Below are 24,989 nucleotides of genomic sequence, written 5' to 3' on the forward strand. Positions count from 1 at the left end.
ACAGGTTTGGTAGGTTTCCCTAGGTGCCGGCTGAGCTAGAGGCCAAAATCTGCAGGTAGGCACTTTGCAAAAATCACCTCTGTTTTCTTTAAAAAAATTGGATGTGTCCACGTAGCGCTTTGGGGCGTTTCCTGTCGCGGGCACTAGGCCTACCCACACAAGTGAGGTATCATTTTATCAGGAGACTTGGGGGAACGCTGGGTGGAAGGAAATTTGTGGCTCCTCTCAGATTCCAGAACTTTCTGCCACAGAAATGTGAGGGACATGTGTTTTTTTAGCCAAATGTTGAGGTTTGCAAAGGATTCTGTGTAACAGAACCTGGTCCGAGCCCCACAAGTCACCCCATCTTGGATTCCCCTAGCTCTCTAGTTTTCAGAAATGCACAGGTTTGGTAGGTTTCCCTAGGTGCCGGCTGAGCTAGAGGCCAAAATCTACAGGTAGGCACTTTGCAAAAAACACCTCTGTTTTCTTTAAAAAAATTGGATGTGTCCACGTTGCGCGTTGGGGCGTTTCCTGTCGCGGGCGCTAGGCCGACCCACACAAGTGAGGTATCATTTTTATCGGGAGACTTGGGGGAACGCTGGGTGGAAGGACATTTGTGGCTCCTCTCAGATTCCAGAACTTTCTGCCACAGAAATGTGAGGAACATGTGTTTTTTTAGCCAAATTTTGAGGTTTGCAAATGATTCTGGGTAACAGAACCTGGTCCGAGCCCCACAAGTCACCCCATCTTGGATTCCCCTAGGTCTCTAGTTTTCAGAAATGCACAGGTTTGGTAGGTTTCCCTAGGTGCCGGCTGAGCTAGAGGCCAAAATCTACAGGTAGGCACTTTGCAAAAATCACCTCTGTTTTCTTTCAAAAAATTGGATGTGTCCACGTTGCGCTTTGGAGCGTTTCCTGTCGCGGGCGCTAGGCCTACCCACACAAGTGAGGTATCATTTTTATCGGGAGACTTGGGGGAACGCTGGGTGGAAGGAAATTTGTGTCTCCTCTCAGATTCCAGAACTTTCTGCCACAGAAATGTGAGGAACATGTGTTTTTTTAGCCAAATTTTGAGGTTTGCAAAGGATTCTGGGTAACAGAACCTGGTTCGAGCCCCACAAGTCACCCCATCTTGGATTCCCCTACGTCTCTAGTTTTCAGAAATGCACAGGTTTGGTAGGTTTCCCTAGGTGCCGGCTGAGCTAGAGGCCAAAATCTACAGGTAGGCACTTTGCAAAAATCACCTCTGTATTCTTTCAAAAAATTGGATGTGTCCACGTTGCGCTTTGGGGCGTTTCCTGTCGCGGGCGCTAGGCCTACCCACACATGTGAGGTATCATTTTATCGGGAGACTTGGGGGAACGCTGGGTGGAAGGAAATTTGTGGCTCCTCTCAGATTCCAGAACTTTCTGCCACAGAAATATGAGGAACATTTGTTGTTTTAGCCAAATTTTGAGGTTTGAAAAGGATTCTGGGTAACAGAACCTGGTCCGAGCCCCACAAGTCACCCCATCTTGGATTCCCCTAGGTCTCGAGTTTTCAGAAATGCACAGGTTTGGTAGGTTTCCCTAGGTGCCGGCTGAGCTAGAGGCCAAAATCTACAGGTAGGCACCTTGCAAAAAACACCTCTATTTTCTTTCAAAAATTTGGATGTGTCCATGTTGCGCTTTGGGGCGTTTCCTGTCGCGGGCGCTAGGCCTACCCACACAAGTGAGGTATCATTTTTATCAGGAGACTTGGGAGAACGCTGGGTGGAAGGACATTTGTGGCTCCTCTCAGATTCCAGAACTTTCTACTTCAGAAATGTGAGGAAAATGTATTTTTTTAGCCAAATGTTGAGGTTTGCAAAGGATTCTGGGTAACAGAACCTGGTCCGAGCCCCACAAGTCACCCCATCTTGGATTCCTCTAGGTCTCTAGTTTTCAGAAATGCACAGGTTTGGTAGGTTTCCCTAGGTGCCGGCTGAGCTAGAGGCCAAAATCTACAGGTGGGCACTTTGCAAAAATCACCTCTGTTTTCTTTAAAAAAAAATGGATGTGTCCACGTTGCGCTTTGGGGCGGTTCCTGTCGCGGGCACTAGGCCTACCCACACAAGTGAGGTATCATTTTTATCGGGAGACTTGGAGGAACGCTGGGTGGAAGGAAATTTGTGGCTCCTCTCAGATTCCAGAACTTTCTGCCACAGAAATTTGAGGAACATGTGTTTTTTTAGCCAAATTTTGAGGTTTGCAAAGGATTCTGGGTAACAGAACCTGGTCCGAGCCCCACAAGTCACCCCATCTTGGATTCCCCTAGGTCTCTAGTTTTCAGAAATGCACAGGTTTGGTAGGTTTCCCTAGGTGTAGGCTGAGCTAGAGGCCAAAATCTACAGGTAGGCACTTCACAAAAATCACCTCTGTTTTGCTTCAAAAAATTGGATGTGTCCACGTTGCGCTATGGGGCGTTTCCTGTCGCGGGCACTAGGCCTACCCACACAAGTGAGGAATCATTTTTATCGGGAGACTTGGGGAAACGCTGGGTGGAAGGAAATGTGTGGCTCCTCTCAGATTCCAGAACTTTCTGCCACAGAATTGTGAGGGACATGTGTTTTTTTAGCCAAATGTTGAGGTTTGCAAAGGATTCTGGGTAACAGAACCTGGTCCGAGCCCCACAAGTCACCCCATCTTGGATTCCCCTAGCTCTCTAGTTTTCAGAAATGCACAGGTTTGGTAGGTTTCCCTAGGTGCCGGCTGAGCTAGAGGCCAAAATCTACAGGTAGGCACTTTGCAAAAATCACCTCTGTTTTCTTTAAAAAAATTGGATGTGTCCACGTTGCACTTTGGGGCGTTTCCTGTCGCGGGCGCTAGGCCTACCCACACAAGTGAGGTATCATTTTTATCGGGAGACTTGGGGGAACGCTGGGTGGAAGGAAATTTGTGTCTCCTCTCAGATTCTAGAACTTTCTGCCACAGAAATGTGAGGAACATGTGTTTTTTTAGCCAAATTTTGAGGTTTGCAAAGGATTCTGGGTAACAGAACCTGGTCCGAGCCCCACAAGTCACCCCATCTTGGATTCCCCTAGGTCTCTAGTTTTAAAAAAATGCACAGGTTTGGTAGGTTTCCCTAGGTGCCGGCTGAGCTAGAGGCCAAAATCTACAGGTAGGCACTTTGCAAAAAACACCTCTGTTTTCGTTAAAAAAATTGGATGTGTCCACGTTGCGCTTTGGGGCGTTTCCTGTCGCGGGCGCTAGGCCGACCCACACAAGTGAGGTATCATTTTTATAGGGAGACTTGGGGGAACGCTGGGTGGAAGGACATTTGTGGCTCCTCTCAGATTCCAGAACTTTCTGCCACAGAAATGTGAGGAACATGTGTTTTTTTAGCCAAATTTTGAGGTTTGCAAAGGATTCTGGGTAACAGAACCTGGTCCGAGCCCCACAAGTCACCCCATCTTGGATTCCCCTAGGTCTCTAGTTTTCAGAAATGCACAGGTTTAGTAGGTTTCCCTAGGTGCCGGCTGAGCTAGAGGCCAAAATCTACAGGTAGGCACTTTGCAAAAATCACCTCTGTTTTCTTTAAAAAAATTGGATGTGTCCACGTTGCACTTTGGGGCGTTTCCTGTCGCGGGCGCTAGGCCTACCCACACAAGTGAGGTATCATTTTTATCGGGAGACTTGGGGGAACGCTGGGTGGAAGGAAATTTGTGTCTCCTCTCAGATTCCAGAACTTTCTGCCACAGAAATGTGAGGAACATGTGTTTTTTTAGCCAAATTTTGAGGTTTGCAAATGATTCTGGGTAACAGAACCTGGTCCGAGCCCCACAAGTCACCCCATCTTGGATTCCCCTAGGTCTCTAGTTTTCAGAAATGCACAGGTTTGGTAGGTTTCCCTAGGTGCCGGCTGAGCTAGAGGCCAAAATCTACAGGTAGGCACTTTGCAAAAATCACCTCTGTTTTCTTTCAAAAAATTGGATGTGTCCACGTTGCGCTTTGGAGCGTTTCCTGTCGCGGGCGCTAGGCCTACCCACACAAGTGAGGTATCATTTTTATCGGGAGACTTGGGGGAACGCTGGGTGGAAGGAAATTTGTGTCTCCTCTCAGATTCCAGAACTTTCTGCCACAGAAATGTGAGGAACATGTGTTTTTTTAGCCAAATTTTGAGGTTTGCAAAGGATTCTGGGTAACAGAACCTGGTTCGAGCCCCACAAGTCACCCCATCTTGGATTCCCCTACGTCTCTAGTTTTCAGAAATGCACAGGTTTGGTAGGTTTCCCTAGGTGCCGGCTGAGCTAGAGGCCAAAATCTACAGGTAGGCACTTTGCAAAAATCACCTCTGTATTCTTTCAAAAAATTGGATGTGTCCACGTTGCGCTTTGGGGCGTTTCCTGTTGCGGGCGCTAGGCCTACCCACACATGTGAGGTATCATTTTATCGGGAGACTTGGGGGAACGCTGGGTGGAAGGAAATTTGTGGCTCCTCTCAGATTCCAGAACTTTCTGCCACAGAAATATGAGGAACATTTGTTGTTTTAGCCAAATTTTGAGGTTTGAAAAGGATTCTGGGTAACAGAACCTGGTCCGAGCCCCACAAGTCACCCCATCTTGGATTCCCCTAGGTCTCGAGTTTTCAGAAATGCACAGGTTTGGTAGGTTTCCCTAGGTGCCGGCTGAGCTAGAGGCCAAAATCTACAGGTAGGCACCTTGCAAAAAACACCTCTATTTTCTTTCAAAAATTTGGATGTGTCCATGTTGCGCTTTGGGGCGTTTCCTGTCGCGGGCGCTAGGCCTACCAACACAAGTGAGGTATCATTTTTATCAGGAGACTTGGGAGAACGCTGGGTGGAAGGACATTTGTGGCTCCTCTCAGATTCCAGAACTTTCTACTTCAGAAATGTGAGGAAAATGTGTTTTTTTAGCCAAATGTTGAGGTTTGCAAAGGATTCTGGGTAACAGAACCTGGTCCGAGCCCCACAAGTCACCCCATCTTGGATTCCTCTAGGTCTCTAGTTTTCAGAAATGCACAGGTTTGGTAGGTTTCCCTAGGTGCCGGCTGAGCTAGAGGCCAAAATCTACAGGTGGGCACTTTGCAAAAATCACCTCTGTTTTCTTTAAAAAAAAATGGATGTGTCCACGTTGCGCTTTGGGGCGGTTCCTGTCGCGGGCACTAGGCCTACCCACACAAGTGAGGTATCATTTTTATCGGGAGACTTGGAGGAACGCTGGGTGGAAGGAAATTTGTGGCTCCTCTCAGATTCCAGAACTTTCTGCCACAGAAATTTGAGGAACATGTGTTTTTTTAGCCAAATTTTGAGGTTTGCAAAGGATTCTGGGTAACAGAACCTGGTCCGAGCCCCACAAGTCACCCCATCTTGGATTCCCCTAGGTCTCTAGTTTTCAGAAATGCACAGGTTTGGTAGGTTTCCCTAGGTGTAGGCTGAGCTAGAGGCCAAAATCTACAGGTAGGCACTTCACAAAAATCACCTCTGTTTTGCTTCAAAAAATTGGATGTGTCCACGTTGCGCTATGGGGCGTTTCCTGTCGCGGGCACTAGGCCTACCCACACAAGTGAGGAATCATTTTTATCGGGAGACTTGGGGAAACGCTGGGTGGAAGGAAATGTGTGGCTCCTCTCAGATTCCAGAACTTTCTGCAACAGAATTGTGAGGGACATGTGTTTTTTTAGCCAAATGTTGAGGTTTGCAAAGGATTCTGGGTAACAGAACCTGGTCCGAGCCCCACAAGTCACCCCATCTTGGATTCCCCTAGCTCTCTAGTTTTCAGAAATGCACAGGTTTGGTAGGTTTCCCTAGGTGCCGGCTGAGCTAGAGGCCAAAATCTACAGGTAGGCACTTTGCAAAAATCACCTCTGTTTTCTTTAAAAAAATTGGATGTGTCCACGTTGCACTTTGGGGCGTTTCCTGTCGCGGGCGCTAGGCCTACCCACACAAGTGAGGTATCATTTTTATCGGGAGACTTGGGGGAACGCTGGGTGGAAGGAAATTTGTGTCTCCTCTCAGATTCCAGAACTTTCTGCCACAGAAATGTGAGGAACATGTGTTTTTTTAGCCAAATTTTGAGGTTTGCAAAGGATTCTGGGTAACAGAACCAGGTCCGAGCCCCACAAGTCACCCCATCTTGGATTCCCCTAGGTCTCTAGTTTTAAAAAAATGCACAGGTTTGGTAGGTTTCCCTAGGTGCCGGCTGAGCTAGAGGCCAAAATCTACAGGTAGGCACTTTGCAAAAAACACCTCTGTTTTCGTTAAAAAAATTGGATGTGTCCACGTTGCGCTTTGGGGCGTTTCCTGTCGCGGGCGCTAGGCCGACCCACACAAGTGAGGTATCATTTTTATAGGGAGACTTGGGGGAACGCTGGGTGGAAGGACATTTGTGGCTCCTCTCAGATTCCAGAACTTTCTGCCACAGAAATGTGAGGAACATGTGTTTTTTTAGCCAAATTTTGAGGTTTGCAAAGGATTCTGGGTAACAGAACCTGGTCCGAGCCCCACAAGTCACCCCATCTTGGATTCCCCTAGGTCTCTAGTTTTCAGAAATGCACAGGTTTAGTAGGTTTCCCTAGGTGCCGGCTGAGCTAGAGGCCAAAATCTACAGGTAGGCACTTTGCAAAAATCACCTCTGTTTTCTTTAAAAAAATTGGATGTGTCCACGTTGCACTTTGGGGCGTTTCCTGTCGCGGGCGCTAGGCCTACCCACACAAGTGAGGTATCATTTTTATCGGGAGACTTGGGGGAACGCTGGGTGGAAGGAAATTTGTGTCTCCTCTCAGATTCCAGAACTTTCTGCCACAGAAATGTGAGGAACATGTGTTTTTTTAGCCAAATTTTGAGGTTTGCAAAGGATTCTGGGTAACAGAACCTGGTCCGAGCCCCACAAGTCACCCCATCTTGGATTCCCCTAGGTCTCTAGTTTTAAAAAAATGCACAGGTTTGGTAGGTTTCCCTAGGTGCCGGCTGAGCTAGAGGCCAAAATCTACAGGTAGGCACTTTGCAAAAATCACCTCTGTTTTCTTTAAAAAAATTGGATGTGTCCACGTTGCGCTTTGGGGCGTTTCCTGTTGCGGGCGCTAGGCCTACCCACACAAGTGATGTATCATTTTATCGGGAGACTTGGGGGAACGCTGGGTGGAAGGAAATTTGTGGCTCCTCTTAGATTCTAGAACTTTCTGCCACAGAAATGTGAGGAACATGTGTTTTTTTAGCCAAATTTTGAGGTTTGCAAAGGATTTTGGGTAACAGAACCTGGTCCGAGCCCCACAAGTCACCCCATCTTGGATTCCCCTAGGTCTCTAGTTTTCAGAAATGCACAGGTTTGGTAGGTTTCCCTAGGTGCCGGCTGTGCTAGAGGCCAAAATCTACAGGTAGGCACTTCACAAAAATCACCTCTGTTTTGCTTCAAAAAATTGGATGTGTCCACGTTGCGCTATGGGGCGTTTCCTGTCGCGGGCACTAGGCCTACCCACACAAGTGAGGAATCATTTTTATCGGGAGACTTGGGGAAACGCTGGGTGGAAGGAAATTTGTGGCTCCTCTCAGATTCCAGAACTTTCTGCCACAGAAATGTGAGGGACATGTGTTTTTTTAGCCAAATGTTTAGGTTTGCAAAGGATTCTGGGTAACAGAACCTGGTCCGAGCCCCACAAGTCACCCCATCTTGGATTCCCCTAGCTCTCTAGTTTTCAGAAATGCACAGGTTTGGTAGGTTTCCCTAGGTGCCGGCTGAGCTAGAGGCCAAAATCTACAGGTAGGCACTTTGCAAAAAACACCTCTGTTTTATTTAAAAAAATTGGATGTGTCCACGTTGCGCGTTGGGTCGTTTCCTGTCGCGGGCGCTAGGCCGACCCACACAAGTGAGGTATCATTTTTATCGGGAGACTTGGGGGAAAGCTGGGTGGAAGGACATTTGTGGCTCCTTTCAGATTCCAGAACTTTCTGCCACAGAAATGTGAGGAACATGTGTTTTTTAGCCAAATTTTGAGGTTTGCAAATGATTCTGGGTAACAGAACCTGGTCCGAGCCCCACAAGTCACCCCATCTTGGATTCCCCTAGGTCTCTAGTTTTCAGAAATGCACAGGTTTGGTAGGTTTCCCTAGGTGCCGGCTGTGCTAGAGGCCAAAATCTACAGGTAGGCACTTCACAAAAATCACCTCTGTTTTGCTTCAAAAAATTGGATGTGTCCACGTTGCGCTATGGGGCGTTTCCTGTCGCGGGCGCTAGGCCTACCCACACAAGTGAGGTATCATTTTTATCGGGAGACTTGGGGGAACGCTGGGTGGAAGGAAATTTGTGTCTCCTCTCAGATTCCAGAACTTTCTGCCACAGAAATGTGAGGAACATGTGTTTTTTTAGCCAAATTTTGAGGTTTGCAAAGGATTCTGGGTAACAGAACCTGGTTCGAGCCCCACAAGTCACCCCATCTTGGATTCCCCTACGTCTCTAGTTTTCAGAAATGCACAGGTTTGGTAGGTTTCCCTAGGTGCCGGCTGAGCTAGAGGCCAAAATCTACAGGTAGGCACTTTGCAAAAATCACCTCTGTATTCTTTCAAAAAATTGGATGTGTCCACGTTGCGCTTTGGGGCGTTTCCTGTCGCGGGCGCTAGGCCTACCCACACATGTGAGGTATCATTTTATCGGGAGACTTGGGGGAACGCTGGGTGGAAGGAAATTTGTGGCTCCTCTCAGATTCCAGAACTTTCTGCCACAGAAATATGAGGAACATTTGTTGTTTTAGCCAAATTTTGAGGTTTGAAAAGGATTCTGGGTAACAGAACCTGGTCCGAGCCCCACAAGTCACCCCATCTTGGATTTCCCTAGGTCTCTAGTTTTCAGAAATGCACAGGTTTGGTAGGTTTCCCTAGGTGCCGGCTGAGCTAGAGGCCAAAATCTACAGGTAGGCACTTTGCAAAAAACACCTCTGTTTTACTTAAAAAAATTGGATGTGTCCACGTTGCGCGTTGGGGAGTTTCCTGTCGCGGGCGCTAGGCCGACCCACACAAGTGAGGTATCATTTTTATCGGGAGACTTGGGGGAACGCTGGGTGGAAGGACATTTGTGGCTCCTCTCAGATTCCAGAACTTTCTGCCACAGAAATGTGAGGAACATGTGTTTTTTTAGCCAAATTTTGAGGTTTGCAAATGATTCTGGGTAACAGAACCTGGTCCGAGCCCCACAAGTCACCCCATCTTGGATTTCCCTAGGTCTCTAGTTTTCAGAAATGCACAGGTTTGGTAGGTTTCCCTAGGTGCCGGCTGAGCTAGAGGGCAAAATCTACAGGTAGGCACTTTGCAAAAATCACCTCTGTTTTCTTTTAAAAAATTGGATGTGTCCACGTTGCACTTTGGGGCGTTTCCTGTCGCGGGCGCTAGGCCTACCCACACAAGTGAGGTATCATTTTTATCGGGAGACTTGGGGGAACGCTGGGTGGAAGGAAATTTGTGTCTCCTCTCAGATTCCAGAACTTTCTGCCACAGAAATGTGAGGAACATGTGTTTTTTTAGCCAAATTTTGAGGTTTGCAAAGGATTTTGGGTAACAGAACCTGGTCCGAGCCCCACAAGTCACCCCATCTTGGATTCCCCTAGGTCTCTAGTTTTCAGAAATGCACAGGTTTGGTAGGTTTCCCTAGGTGCCGGCTGAGCTAGAGGCCAAAATCTACAGGTAGGCACCTTGCAAAAAACACCTCTATTTTCTTTCAAAAAATTGGATGTGTCCATGTTGCGCTTTGGGGCGTTTGCTTTCGCGGGCGCTAGGCCTACCCACACAAGTGAGGTATCATTTTTATCGGGAGACTTGGGGGAACGCTGGGTGGAAGGAAATTTGTGGCTCCTCTCAGATTCCAGAACTTTCTGCCACAGAAATGTGAGGAACATGTGTTTTTTTAGCCAAATTTTGAGGTTTGCAAAGGATTCTGGGTAACAGAACCTGGTCCGATCCCCACAAGTAACCACATCTTGGATTCCCCTAGGTCTCTAGTTTTCAGAAATGCACAGGTTTGGTAGGTTTCCCTAGGTGCCGGCTGAGCTAGAGGCCAAAATCTGCAGGTAGGCACTTTGCAAAAATCACCTCTGTTTTCTTTAAAAAAATTGGATGTGTCCACGTAGCGCTTTGGGGCGTTTCCTGTCGCGGGCACTAGGCCTACCCACACAAGTGAGGTATCATTTTATCAGGAGACTTGGGGGAACGCTGGGTGGAAGGAAATTTGTGGCTCCTCTCAGATTCCAGAACTTTCTGCCACAGAAATGTGAGGGACATGTGTTTTTTTAGCCAAATGTTGAGGTTTGCAAAGGATTCTGTGTAACAGAACCTGGTCCGAGCCCCACAAGTCACCCCATCTTGGATTCCCCTAGCTCTCTAGTTTTCAGAAATGCACAGGTTTGGTAGGTTTCCCTAGGTGCCGGCTGAGCTAGAGGCCAAAATCTACAGGTAGGCACTTTGCAAAAAACACCTCTGTTTTCTTTAAAAAAATTGGATGTGTCCACGTTGCGCGTTGGGGCGTTTCCTGTCGCGGGCGCTAGGCCGACCCACACAAGTGAGGTATCATTTTTATCGGGAGACTTGGGGGAACGCTGGGTGGAAGGACATTTGTGGCTCCTCTCAGATTCCAGAACTTTCTGCCACAGAAATGTGAGGAACATGTGTTTTTTTAGCCAAATTTTGAGGTTTGCAAATGATTCTGGGTAACAGAACCTGGTCCGAGCCCCACAAGTCACCCCATCTTGGATTCCCCTAGGTCTCTAGTTTTCAGAAATGCACAGGTTTGGTAGGTTTCCCTAGGTGCCGGCTGAGCTAGAGGCCAAAATCTACAGGTAGGCACTTTGCAAAAATCACCTCTGTTTTCTTTCAAAAAATTGGATGTGTCCACGTTGCGCTTTGGAGCGTTTCCTGTCGCGGGCGCTAGGCCTACCCACACAAGTGAGGTATCATTTTTATCGGGAGACTTGGGGGAACGCTGGGTGGAAGGAAATTTGTGTCTCCTCTCAGATTCCAGAACTTTCTGCCACAGAAATGTGAGGAACATGTGTTTTTTTAGCCAAATTTTGAGGTTTGCAAAGGATTCTGGGTAACAGAACCTGGTTCGAGCCCCACAAGTCACCCCATCTTGGATTCCCCTACGTCTCTAGTTTTCAGAAATGCACAGGTTTGGTAGGTTTCCCTAGGTGCCGGCTGAGCTAGAGGCCAAAATCTACAGGTAGGCACTTTGCAAAAATCACCTCTGTATTCTTTCAAAAAATTGGATGTGTCCACGTTGCGCTTTGGGGCGTTTCCTGTCGCGGGCGCTAGGCCTACCCACACATGTGAGGTATCATTTTATCGGGAGACTTGGGGGAACGCTGGGTGGAAGGAAATTTGTGGCTCCTCTCAGATTCCAGAACTTTCTGCCACAGAAATATGAGGAACATTTGTTGTTTTAGCCAAATTTTGAGGTTTGAAAAGGATTCTGGGTAACAGAACCTGGTCCGAGCCCCACAAGTCACCCCATCTTGGATTCCCCTAGGTCTCGAGTTTTCAGAAATGCACAGGTTTGGTAGGTTTCCCTAGGTGCCGGCTGAGCTAGAGGCCAAAATCTACAGGTAGGCACCTTGCAAAAAACACCTCTATTTTCTTTCAAAAATTTGGATGAGTCCATGTTGCGCTTTGGGGCGTTTCCTGTCGCGGGCGCTAGGCCTACCCACACAAGTGAGGTATCATTTTTATCAGGAGACTTGGGAGAACGCTGGGTGGAAGGACATTTGTGGCTCCTCTCAGATTCCAGAACTTTCTACTTCAGAAATGTGAGGAAAATGTATTTTTTTAGCCAAATGTTGAGGTTTGCAAAGGATTCTGGGTAACAGAACCTGGTCCGAGCCCCACAAGTCACCCCATCTTGGATTCCTCTAGGTCTCTAGTTTTCAGAAATGCACAGGTTTGGTAGGTTTCCCTAGGTGCCGGCTGAGCTAGAGGCCAAAATCTACAGGTGGGCACTTTGCAAAAATCACCTCTGTTTTCTTTAAAAAAAAATGGATGTGTCCACGTTGCGCTTTGGGGCGGTTCCTGTCGCGGGCACTAGGCCTACCCACACAAGTGAGGTATCATTTTTATCGGGAGACTTGGAGGAACGCTGGGTGGAAGGAAATTTGTGGCTCCTCTCAGATTCCAGAACTTTCTGCCACAGAAATTTGAGGAACATGTGTTTTTTTAGCCAAATTTTGAGGTTTGCAAAGGATTCTGGGTAACAGAACCTGGTCCGAGCCCCACAAGTCACCCCATCTTGGATTCCCCTAGGTCTCTAGTTTTCAGAAATGCACAGGTTTGGTAGGTTTCCCTAGGTGTAGGCTGAGCTAGAGGCCAAAATCTACAGGTAGGCACTTCACAAAAATCACCTCTGTTTTGCTTCAAAAAATTGGATGTGTCCACGTTGCGCTATGGGGCGTTTCCTGTCGCGGGCACTAGGCCTACCCACACAAGTGAGGAATCATTTTTATCGGGAGACTTGGGGAAACGCTGGGTGGAAGGAAATGTGTGGCTCCTCTCAGATTCCAGAACTTTCTGCCACAGAATTGTGAGGGACATGTGTTTTTTTAGCCAAATGTTGAGGTTTGCAAAGGATTCTGGGTAACAGAACCTGGTCCGAGCCCCACAAGTCACCCCATCTTGGATTCCCCTAGCTCTCTAGTTTTCAGAAATGCACAGGTTTGGTAGGTTTCCCTAGGTGCCGGCTGAGCTAGAGGCCAAAATCTACAGGTAGGCACTTTGCAAAAATCACCTCTGTTTTCTTTAAAAAAATTGGATGTGTCCACGTTGCACTTTGGGGCGTTTCCTGTCGCGGGCGCTAGGCCTACCCACACAAGTGAGGTATCATTTTTATCGGGAGACTTGGGGGAACGCTGGGTGGAAGGAAATTTGTGTCTCCTCTCAGATTCTAGAACTTTCTGCCACAGAAATGTGAGGAACATGTGTTTTTTTAGCCAAATTTTGAGGTTTGCAAAGGATTCTGGGTAACAGAACCTGGTCCGAGCCCCACAAGTCACCCCATCTTGGATTCCCCTAGGTCTCTAGTTTTAAAAAAATGCACAGGTTTGGTAGGTTTCCCTAGGTGCCGGCTGAGCTAGAGGCCAAAATCTACAGGTAGGCACTTTGCAAAAAACACCTCTGTTTTCGTTAAAAAAATTGGATGTGTCCACGTTGCGCTTTGGGGCGTTTCCTGTCGCGGGCGCTAGGCCGACCCACACAAGTGAGGTATCATTTTTATAGGGAGACTTGGGGGAACGCTGGGTGGAAGGACATTTGTGGCTCCTCTCAGATTCCAGAACTTTCTGCCACAGAAATGTGAGGAACATGTGTTTTTTTAGCCAAATTTTGAGGTTTGCAAAGGATTCTGGGTAACAGAACCTGGTCCGAGCCCCACAAGTCACCCCATCTTGGATTCCCCTAGGTCTCTAGTTTTCAGAAATGCACAGGTTTAGTAGGTTTCCCTAGGTGCCGGCTGAGCTAGAGGCCAAAATCTACAGGTAGGCACTTTGCAAAAATCACCTCTGTTTTCTTTAAAAAAATTGGATGTGTCCACGTTGCACTTTGGGGCGTTTCCTGTCGCGGGCGCTAGGCCTACCCACACAAGTGAGGTATCATTTTTATCGGGAGACTTGGGGGAACGCTGGGTGGAAGGAAATTTGTGTCTCCTCTCAGATTCCAGAACTTTCTGCCACAGAAATGTGAGGAACATGTGTTTTTTTAGCCAAATTTTGAGGTTTGCAAATGATTCTGGGTAACAGAACCTGGTCCGAGCCCCACAAGTCACCCCATCTTGGATTCCCCTAGGTCTCTAGTTTTCAGAAATGCACAGGTTTGGTAGGTTTCCCTAGGTGCCGGCTGAGCTAGAGGCCAAAATCTACAGGTAGGCACTTTGCAAAAATCACCTCTGTTTTCTTTCAAAAAATTGGATGTGTCCACGTTGCGCTTTGGAGCGTTTCCTGTCGCGGGCGCTAGGCCTACCCACACAAGTGAGGTATCATTTTTATCGGGAGACTTGGGGGAACGCTGGGTGGAAGGAAATTTGTGTCTCCTCTCAGATTCCAGAACTTTCTGCCACAGAAATGTGAGGAACATGTGTTTTTTTAGCCAAATTTTGAGGTTTGCAAAGGATTCTGGGTAACAGAACCTGGTTCGAGCCCCACAAGTCACCCCATCTTGGATTCCCCTACGTCTCTAGTTTTCAGAAATGCACAGGTTTGGTAGGTTTCCCTAGGTGCCGGCTGAGCTAGAGGCCAAAATCTACAGGTAGGCACTTTGCAAAAATCACCTCTGTATTCTTTCAAAAAATTGGATGTGTCCACGTTGCGCTTTGGGGCGTTTCCTGTCGCGGGCGCTAGGCCTACCCACACATGTGAGGTATCATTTTATCGGGAGACTTGGGGGAACGCTGGGTGGAAGGAAATTTGTGGCTCCTCTCAGATTCCAGAACTTTCTGCCACAGAAATATGAGGAACATTTGTTGTTTTAGCCAAATTTTGAGGTTTGAAAAGGATTCTGGGTAACAGAACCTGGTCCGAGCCCCACAAGTCACCCCATCTTGGATTCCCCTAGGTCTCGAGTTTTCAGAAATGCACAGGTTTGGTAGGTTTCCCTAGGTGCCGGCTGAGCTAGAGGCCAAAATCTACAGGTAGGCACCTTGCAAAAAACACCTCTATTTTCTTTCAAAAATTTGGATGTGTCCATGTTGCGCTTTGGGGCGTTTCCTGTCGCGGGCGCTAGGCCTACCAACACAAGTGAGGTATCATTTTTATCAGGAGACTTGGGAGAACGCTGGGTGGAAGGACATTTGTGGCTCCTCTCAGATTCCAGAACTTTCTACTTCAGAAATGTGAGGAAAATGTGTTTTTTTAGCCAAATGTTGAGGTTTGCAAAGGATTCTGGGTAACAGAACCTGGTCCGAGCCCCACAAGTCACCCCATCTTGGATTCCTCTAGGTCTCTAGTTTTCAGAAATGCACAGGTTTGGTAGGTTTCCCTAGGTGCCGGCTGAGCTAGAGGCCAAAATCTACAGGTGGGCACTTTGCAAAAATCACCTCTGTTTTCTTTAAAAAAAAATGGATGTGTCCACGTTGCGCTTTGGGGCGGTTCCTGTCGCGGGCACTAGGCCTACCCACACAAGTGAGGTATCATTTTTATCGGGAGACTTGGAGGAACGCTGGGTGGAAGGAAATTTGTGGCTCCTCTCAGATTCCAGAACTTTCTGCCACAGAAATTTGAGGAACATGTGTTTTTTTAGCCAAATTTTGAGGTTTGCAAAGGATTCTGGGTAACAGAACCTGGTCCGAGCCCCACAAGTCACCCCATCTTGGATTCCCCTAGGTCTCTAGTTTTCAGAAATGCACAGGTTTGGTAGGTTTCCCTAGGTGTAGGCTGAGCTAGAGGCCAAAATCTACAGGTAGGCACTTCACAAAAATCACCTCTGTTTTGCTTCAAAAAATTGGATGTGTCCACGTTGCGCTATGGGGCGTTTCCTGTCGCGGGCACTAGGCCTACCCACACAAGTGAGGAATCATTTTTATCGGGAGACTTGGGGAAACGCTGGGTGGAAGGAAATGTGTGGCTCCTCTCAGATTCCAGAACTTTCTGCCACAGAATTGTGAGGGACATGTGTTTTTTTAGCCAAATGTTGAGGTTTGCAAAGGATTCTGGGTAACAGAACCTGGTCCGAGCCCCACAAGTCACCCCATCTTGGATTCCCCTAGCTCTCTAGTTTTCAGAAATGCACAGGTTTGGTAGGTTTCCCTAGGTGCCGGCTGAGCTAGAGGCCAAAATCTACAGGTAGGCACTTTGCAAAAATCACCTCTGTTTTCTTTAAAAAAATTGGATGTGTCCACGTTGCACTTTGGGGCGTTTCCTGTCGCGGGCGCTAGGCCTACCCACACAAGTGAGGTATCATTTTTATCGGGAGACTTGGGGGAACGCTGGGTGGAAGGAAATTTGTGTCTCCTCTCAGATTCCAGAACTTTCTGCCACAGAAATGTGAGGAACATGTGTTTTTTTAGCCAAATTTTGAGGTTTGCAAAGGATTCTGGGTAACAGAACCAGGTCCGAGCCCCACAAGTCACCCCATCTTGGATTCCCCTAGGTCTCTAGTTTTAAAAAAATGCACAGGTTTGGTAGGTTTCCCTAGGTGCCGGCTGAGCTAGAGGCCAAAATCTACAGGTAGGCACTTTGCAAAAAACACCTCTGTTTTCGTTAAAAAAATTGGATGTGTCCACGTTGCGCTTTGGGGCGTTTCCTGTCGCGGGCGCTAGGCCGACCCACACAAGTGAGGTATCATTTTTATAGGGAGACTTGGGGGAACGCTGGGTGGAAGGACATTTGTGGCTCCTCTCAGATTCCAGAACTTTCTGCCACAGAAATGTGAGGAACATGTGTTTTTTTAGCCAAATTTTGAGGTTTGCAAAGGATTCTGGGTAACAGAACCTGGTCCGAGCCCCACAAGTCACCCCATCTTGGATTCCCCTAGGTCTCTAGTTTTCAGAAATGCACAGGTTTAGTAGGTTTCCCTAGGTGCCGGCTGAGCTAGAGGCCAAAATCTACAGGTAGGCACTTTGCAAAAATCACCTCTGTTTTCTTTAAAAAAATTGGATGTGTCCACGTTGCACTTTGGGGCGTTTCCTGTCGCGGGCGCTAGGCCTACCCACACAAGTGAGGTATCATTTTTATCGGGAGACTTGGGGGAACGCTGGGTGGAAGGAAATTTGTGTCTCCTCTCAGATTCCAGAACTTTCTGCCACAGAAATGTGAGGAACATGTGTTTTTTTAGCCAAATTTTGAGGTTTGCAAAGGATTCTGGGTAACAGAACCTGGTCCGAGCCCCACAAGTCACCCCATCTTGGATTCCCCTAGGTCTCTAGTTTTAAAAAAATGCACAGGTTTGGTAGGTTTCCCTAGGTGCCGGCTGAGCTAGAGGCCAAAATCTACAGGTAGGCACTTTGCAAAAATCACCTCTGTTTTCTTTAAAAAAATTGGATGTGTCCACGTTGCGCTTTGGGGCGTTTCCTGTTGCGGGCGCTAGGCCTACCCACACAAGTGATGTATCATTTTATCGGGAGACTTGGGGGAACGCTGGGTGGAAGGAAATTTGTGGCTCCTCTTAGATTCTAGAACTTTCTGCCACAGAAATGTGAGGAACATGTGTTTTTTTAGCCAAATTTTGAGGTTTGCAAAGGATTTTGGGTAACAGAACCTGGTCCGAGCCCCACAAGTCACCCCATCTTGGATTCCCCTAGGTCTCTAGTTTTCAGAAATGCACAGGTTTGGTAGGTTTCCCTAGGTGCCGGCTGTGCTAGAGGCCAAAATCTACAGGTAGGCACTTCACAAAAATCACCTCTGTTTTGCTTCAAAAAATTGGATGTGTCCACGTTGCGCTATGGGGCGTTTCCTGTCGCGGGCACTAGGCCTACCCACACAAGTGAGGAATCATTTTTATCGGGAGACTTGGGGAAACGCTGGGTGGAAGGAAATTTGTGGCTCCTCTCAGATTCCAGAACTTTCTGCCACAGAAATGTGAGGGACATGTGTTTTTTTAGCCAAATGTTTAGGTTTGCAAAGGATTCTGGGTAACAGAACCTGGTCCGAGCCCCACAAGTCACCCCATCTTGGATTCCCCTAGCTCTCTAGTTTTCAGAAATGCACAGGTTTGGTAGGTTTCCCTAGGTGCCGGCTGAGCTAGAGGCCAAAATCTACAGGTAGGCACTTTGCAAAAAACACCTCTGTTTTATTTAAAAAAATTGGATGTGTCCACGTTGCGCGTTGGGTCGTTTCCTGTCGCGGGCGCTAGGCCGACCCACACAAGTGAGGTATCATTTTTATCGGGAGACTTGGGGGAAAGCTGGGTGGAAGGACATTTGTGGCTCCTTTCAGATTCCAGAACTTTCTGCCACAGAAATGTGAGGAACATGTGTTTTTTAGCCAAATTTTGAGGTTTGCAAATGATTCTGGGTAACAGAACCTGGTCCGAGCCCCACAAGTCACCCCATCTTGGATTCCCCTAGGTCTCTAGTTTTCAGAAATGCACAGGTTTGGTAGGTTTCCCTAGGTGCCGGCTGTGCTAGAGGCCAAAATCTACAGGTAGGCACTTCACAAAAATCACCTCTGTTTTGCTTCAAAAAATTGGATGTGTCCACGTTGCGCTATGGGGCGTTTCCTGTCGCGGGCGCTAGGCCTACCCACACAAGTGAGGTATCATTTTTATCGGGAGACTTGGGGGAACGCTGGGTGGAAGGAAATTTGTGTCTCCTCTCAGATTCCAGAACTTTCTGCCACAGAAATGTGAGGAACATGTGTTTTTTTAGCCAAATTTTGAGGTTTGCAAAGGATTCTGGGTAACAGAACCTGGTTCGAGCCCCACAAGTCACCCCATCTTGGATTCCCCTACGTCTCTAGTTTTCAGAAATGCACAGGTTTGGTAGGTTTCCCTAGGTGCCGGCTGAGCTAGAGGCCAAAATCTACAGGTAGGCACTTTGCAAAAATCACTTCTGTTTTCTTTCAAAAAATTGGATGTGTCCACGTTGCGCTTTGGGGCGTTTCCTGTCGCGGGCGCTAGGCCTACCCACACATGTGAGGTATCATTTTATCGTGAGACTTGGGGGAACGCTGGGTGGAAGGAAATTTGTGGCTCCTCTCAGATTCCAGAACTTTCTGCCACAGAAATATGAGGAACATTTGTTGTTTTAGCCAAATTTTGAGGTTTGAAAAGGATTCTGGGTAACAGAACCTGGTCCGAGCCCCACAAGTCACCCCATCTTGGATTCCCCTAGGTCTCTAGTTTTCAGAAATGCACAGGTTTGGTAGGTTTCCCTAGGTGCCGGCTGAGCTAGAGGCCAAAATCTACAGGTAGGCACCTTGCAAAAAACACCTCTATTTTCTTTCAAAAAATTGGATGTGTCCATGTTGCGCTTTGGGGCGTTTCCTGTCGCGGGCGCTAGGCCTACCCACACAAGTGAGGTATCATTTTTATCAGGAGACTTGGGAGAACGCTGGGTGGAAGGACATTTGTGGCTCCTCTCAGATTCCAGAACTTTCTACTTCAGAAATGTGAGGAACATGTGTTTTTTTAGCCAAATGTTGAGGTTTGCAAAGGATTCTGGGTAACAGAACCTGGTCCGAGCCCCACAAGTCACCCCATCTTGGATTCCTCTAGGTCTCTAGTTTTCAGAAATGCACAGGTTTGGTAAGTTTCCCTAGGTGCCGGCTGAGCTAGAGGCCAAAATCTACAGGTGGGCACTTTGCAAAAATCACCTCTGTTTTCTTTTAAAAAAAATGGATGTGTCCACGTTGCGCTTTGGGGCGTTTCCTGTCGCGGGCACTAGGCCTACCCACACAAGTGAGGTATCATTTTTATCGGGAGACTTGGAGGAACGCTGGGTGGAAGGAAATTTGTGGCTCCTCTCAGATTCCAGAACTTTCTGCCACAGAAATTTGAGGAACATGTGTTTTTTTAGCCAAATTTTGAGGTTTGCAAAGGATTCTGGGTAACAGAACCTGGTCCGAGCCCCACAAGTCACCCCATCTTGGATTCCCCTAGGTCTCTAGTTTTCAGAAATGCACAGGTTTGGTAGGTTTCCCTAGGTGTAGGCTGAGCTAGAGGCCAAAATCTACAGGTAGGCACTTCACAAAAATCACCTCTGTTTGGCTTCAAAAAATTGGATGTGTCCACGTTGCGCTATGGGGCGTTTCCTGTCGCGGGCACTAGGCCTACCCACACAAGTGAGGAATCATTTTTATCGGGAGACTTGGGGAAACGCTGGGTGGAAGGAAATTTGTGGCTCCTCTCAGATTCCAGAACTTTCTGCCACAGAAATGTGAGGAACATGTGTTTTTTTAGCCAAATGTTGAGGTTTGCAAAGGATTCTGGGTAACAGAACCTGGTCCGAGCCCCACAAGTCACCCCATCTTGGATTCCTCTAGGTCTCTAGTTTTCAGAAATGCACAGGTTTGGTAGGTTTCCCTAGGTGCCGGCTGAGCTAGAGGCCAAAATCTACAGGTGGGCACTTTGCAAAAATCACCTCTGTTTTCTTTTAAAAAAAATGGATGTGTCCACGTTGCGCTTTGGGGCGTTTCCTGTCGCGGGCACTAGGCCTACCCACACAAGTGAGGTATCATTTTTATCGGGAGACTTGGAGGAACGCTGGGTGGAAGGAAATTTGTGGCTCCTCTCAGATTCCAGAACTTTCTGCCACAGAAATTTGAGGAACATGTGTTTTTTTAGCCAAATTTTGAGGTTTGCAAAGGATTCTGGGTAACAGAACCTGGTCCGAGCCCCACAAGTCACCCCATCTTGGATTCCCCTAGGTCTCTAGTTTTCAGAAATGCACAGGTTTGGTAGGTTTCCCTAGGTGCCGGCTGAGCTAGAGGCCAAAATCTACAGGTAGGCACCTTGCAAAAAACACCTCTATTTTCTTTCAAAAAATTGGATGTGTCCATGTTGCGCTTTGGGGCGTTTCCTGTCGCGGGCGCTAGGCCTACCCACACAAGTGAGGTATCATTTTTATCAGGAGACTTGGGAGAACGCTGGGTGGAAGGACATTTGTGGCTCCTCTCAGATTCCAGAACTTTCTGCCACAGAAATGTGAGGAACATGTGTTTTTTTAGCCAAATTTTGAGGTTTGCAAAGGATTCTGGGTAACAGAACCTGGTCCGAGCCCCACAAGTCACCCCATCTTGGATTCCCCTAGGTCTCTAGTTTTCAGAAATGCACAGGTTTAGTAGGTTTCCCTAGGTGCCGGCTGAGCTAGAGGCCAAAATCTACAGGTAGGCACTTTGCAAAAATCACCTCTGTTTTCTTTAAAAAAATTGGATGTGTCCACGTTGCACTTTGGGGCGTTTCCTGTCGCGGGCGCTAGGCCTACCCACACAAGTGAGGTATCATTTTTATCGGGAGACTTGGGGGAACGCTGGGTGGAAGGAAATTTGTGTCTCCTCTCAGATTCCAGAACTTTCTGCCACAGAAATGTGAGGAACATGTGTTTTTTTAGCCAAATTTTGAGGTTTGCAAAGGATTCTGGGTAACAGAACCTTGTCCGAGCCCCACAAGTCACCCCATCTTGGATTCCCCTAGGTCTCTATTTTTAAAAAAATGCACAGGTTTGGTAGGTTTCCCTAGGTGCCGGCTGAGCTAGAGGCCAAAATCTACAGGTAGGCACTTTGCAAAAAACACCTCTGTTTTCGTTAAAAAAATTGGATGTGTCCACGTTGCGCTTTGGGGCGTTTCCTGTTGCGGGCGCTAGGCCTACCCACACAAGTGATGTATCATTTTATCGGGAGACTTGGGGGAACGCTGGGTGGAAGGAAATTTGTGGCTCCTCTTAGATTCTAGAACTTTCTGCCACAGAAATATGAGGAACATGTGTTTTTTTAGCCAAATTTTGAGGTTTGCAAAGGATTTTGGGTAACAGAACCTGGTCCGAGCCCCACAAGTCACCCCATCTTGGATTCCCCTAGGTCTCTAGTTTTCAGAAATGCACAGGTTTGGTAGGTTTCCCTAGGTGCCGGCTGTGCTAGAGGCCAAAATCTACAGGTAGGCACTTCACAAAAATCACCTCTGTTTTGCTTCAAAAAATTGGATGTGTCCACGTTGCGCTATGGGGCGTTTCCTGTCGCGGGCACTAGGCCTACCCACACAAGTGAGGAATCATTTTTATCGGGAGACTTGGGGAAACGCTGGGTGGAAGGAAATTTGTGGCTCCTCTCAGATTCCAGAACTTTCTGCCACAGAAATGTGAGGGACATGTGTTTTTTTAGCCAAATGTTTAGGTTTGCAAAGGATTCTGGGTAACAGAACCTGGTCCGAGCCCCACAAGTCACCCCATCTTGGATTCCCCTAGCTCTCTAGTTTTCAGAAATGCACAGGTTTGGTAGGTTTCCCTAGGTGCCGGCTGAGCTAGAGGCCAAAATCTACAGGTAGGCACTTTGCAAAAAACACCTCTGTTTTATTTAAAAAAATTGGATGTGTCCACGTTGCGCGTTGGGTCGTTTCCTGTCGCGGGCGCTAGGCCGACCCACACAAGTGAGGTATCATTTTTATCGGGAGACTTGGGGGAAAGCTGGGTGGAAGGACATTTGTGGCTCCTCTCAGATTCCAGAACTTTCTGCCACAGAAATGTGAGGAACATGTGTTTTTTAGCCAAATTTTGAGGTTTGCAAATGATTCTGGGTAACAGAACCTGGTCCGAGCCCCACAAGTCACCCCATCTTGGATTCCCCTAGGTCTCTAGTTTTCAGAAATGCACAGGTTTGGTAGGTTTCCCTAGGTGCCGGCTGTGCTAGAGGCCAAAATCTACAGGTAGGCACTTCACAAAAATCACCTCTGTTTTGCTTCAAAAAATTGGATGTGTCCACGTTGCGCTATGGGGCGTTTCCTGTCGCGGGCGCTAGGCCTACCCACACAAGTGAGGTATCATTTTTATCGGGAGACTTGGGGGAACGCTGGGTGGAAGGAAATTTGTGTCTCCTCTCAGATTCCAGAACTTTCTGCCACAGAAATGTGAGGAACATGTGTTTTTTTAGCCAAATTTTGAGGTTTGCAAAGGATTCTGGGTAACAGAACCTGGTTCGAGCCCCACAAGTCACCCCATCTTGGATTCCCCTACGTCTCTAGTTTTCAGAAATGCACAGCTTTGGTAGGTTTCCCTAGGTGCCGGCTGAGCTAGAGGCCAAAATCTACAGGTAGGCACTTTGCAAAAATCACCTCTGTTTTCTTTCAAAAAATTGGATGTGTCCACGTTGCGCTTTGGGGCGTTTCCTGTCGCGGGCGCTAGGCCTACCCACACATGTGAGGTATCATTTTATCGTGAGACTTGGGGGAACGCTGGGTGGAAGGAAATTTGTGGCTCCTCTCAGATTCCAGAACTTTCTGCCACAGAAATATGAGGAACATTTGTTGTTTTAGCCAAATTTTGAGGTTTGAAAAGGATTCTGGGTAACAGAACCTGGTCCGAGCCCCACAAGTCACCCCATCTTGGATTCCCCTAGGTCTCTAGTTTTCAGAAATGCACAGGTTTGGTAGGTTTCCCTAGGTGCCGGCTGAGCTAGAGGCCAAAATCTACAGGTAGGCACCTTGCAAAAAACACCTCTATTTTCTTTCAAAAAATTGGATGTGTCCATGTTGCGCTTTGGGGCGTTTCCTGTCGCGGGCGCTAGGCCTACCCACACAAGTGAGGTATCATTTTTATCAGGAGACTTGGGAGAACGCTGGGTGGAAGGACATTTGTGGCTCCTCTCAGATTCCAGAACTTTCTACTTCAGAAATGTGAGGAACATGTGTTTTTTTAGCCAAATGTTGAGGTTTGCAAAGGATTCTGGGTAACAGAACCTGGTCCGAGCCCCACAAGTCACCCCATCTTGGATTCCTCTAGGTCTCTAGTTTTCAGAAATGCACAGGTTTGGTAAGTTTCCCTAGGTGCCGGCTGAGCTAGAGGCCAAAATCTACAGGTGGGCACTTTGCAAAAATCACCTCTGTTTTCTTTTAAAAAAAATGGATGTGTCCACGTTGCGCTTTGGGGCGTTTCCTGTCGCGGGCACTAGGCCTACCCACACAAGTGAGGTATCATTTTTATCGGGAGACTTGGAGGAACGCTGGGTGGAAGGAAATTTGTGGCTCCTCTCAGATTCCAGAACTTTCTGCCACAGAAATTTGAGGAACATGTGTTTTTTTAGCCAAATTTTGAGGTTTGCAAAGGATTCTGGGTAACAGAACCTGGTCCGAGCCCCACAAGTCACCCCATCTTGGATTCCCCAAGGTCTCTAGTTTTCAGAAATGCACAGGTTTGGTAGGTTTCCCTAGGTGTAGGCTGAGCTAGAGGCCAAAATCTACAGGTAGGCACTTCACAAAAATCACCTATGTTTGGCTTCAAAAAATTGGATGTGTCCACGTTGCGCTATGGGGCGTTTCCTGTCGCGGGCACTAGGCCTACCCACACAAGTGAGGAATCATTTTTATCGGGAGACTTGGGGAAACGCTGGGTGGAAGGAAATTTGTGGCTCCTCTCAGATTCCAGAACTTTCTGCCACAGAAATGTGAGGAACATGTGTTTTTTTAGCCAAATTTTGAGGTTTGCAAAGGATTCTGGGTAACAGAACCTGGTCCGAGCCCCACAAGTCACCCCATCTTGGATTCCCCTAGGTCTCTATTTTTAAAAAAATGCACAGGTTTGGTAGGTTTCCCTAGGTGCCGGCTGAGCTAGAGGCCAAAATCTACAGGTAGGCACTTTGCAAAAAACACCTCTGTTTTCGTTAAAAAAATTGGATGTGTCCACGTTGCACTTTGGGGCGTTTCCTGTCGCGGGCGCTAGGCCTACCCACACAAGTGAGGTATCATTTTTATCGGGAGACTTGGGGGAACGCTGGGTGGAAGGAAATTTGTGTCTCCTCTCAGATTCCAGAACTTTCTGCCACAGAAATGTGAGGAACATGTGTTTTTTTAGCCAAATTTTGAGGTTTGCAAAGGATTCTGGGTAACAGAACCTGGTCCGAGCCCCACAAGTCACCCCATCTTGGATTCCCCTAGGTCTCTATTTTTAAAAAAATGCACAGGTTTGGTAGGTTTCCCTAGGTGCCGGCTGAGCTAGAGGCCAAAATCTACAGGTAGGCACTTTGCAAAAAACACCTCTGTTTTCGTTAAAAAAATTGGATGTGTCCACGTTGCGCTTTGGGGCGTTTCCTGTTGCGGGCGCTAGGCCTACCCACACAAGTGATGTATCATTTTATCGGGAGACTTGGGGGAACGCTGGGTGGAAGGAAATTTGTGGCTCCTCTTAGATTCTAGAACTTTCTGCCACAGAAATATGAGGAACATGTGTTTTTTTAGCCAAATTTTGAGGTTTGCAAAGGATTTTGGGTAACAGAACCTGGTCCGAGCCCCACAAGTCTCCCCATCTTGGATTCCCCTAGGTCTCTAGTTTTCAGAAATGCACAGGTTTGGTAGGTTTCCCTAGGTGCCGGCTGTGCTAGAGGCCAAAATCTACAGGTAGGCACTTCACAAAAATCACCTCTGTTTTGCTTCAAA

The sequence above is a fragment of the Pleurodeles waltl genome, chromosome 3_1 (assembly GCF_031143425.1).
Source record: "Pleurodeles waltl isolate 20211129_DDA chromosome 3_1, aPleWal1.hap1.20221129, whole genome shotgun sequence".
Classification (NCBI taxonomy): Eukaryota; Metazoa; Chordata; class Amphibia; order Caudata; family Salamandridae; genus Pleurodeles; species Pleurodeles waltl.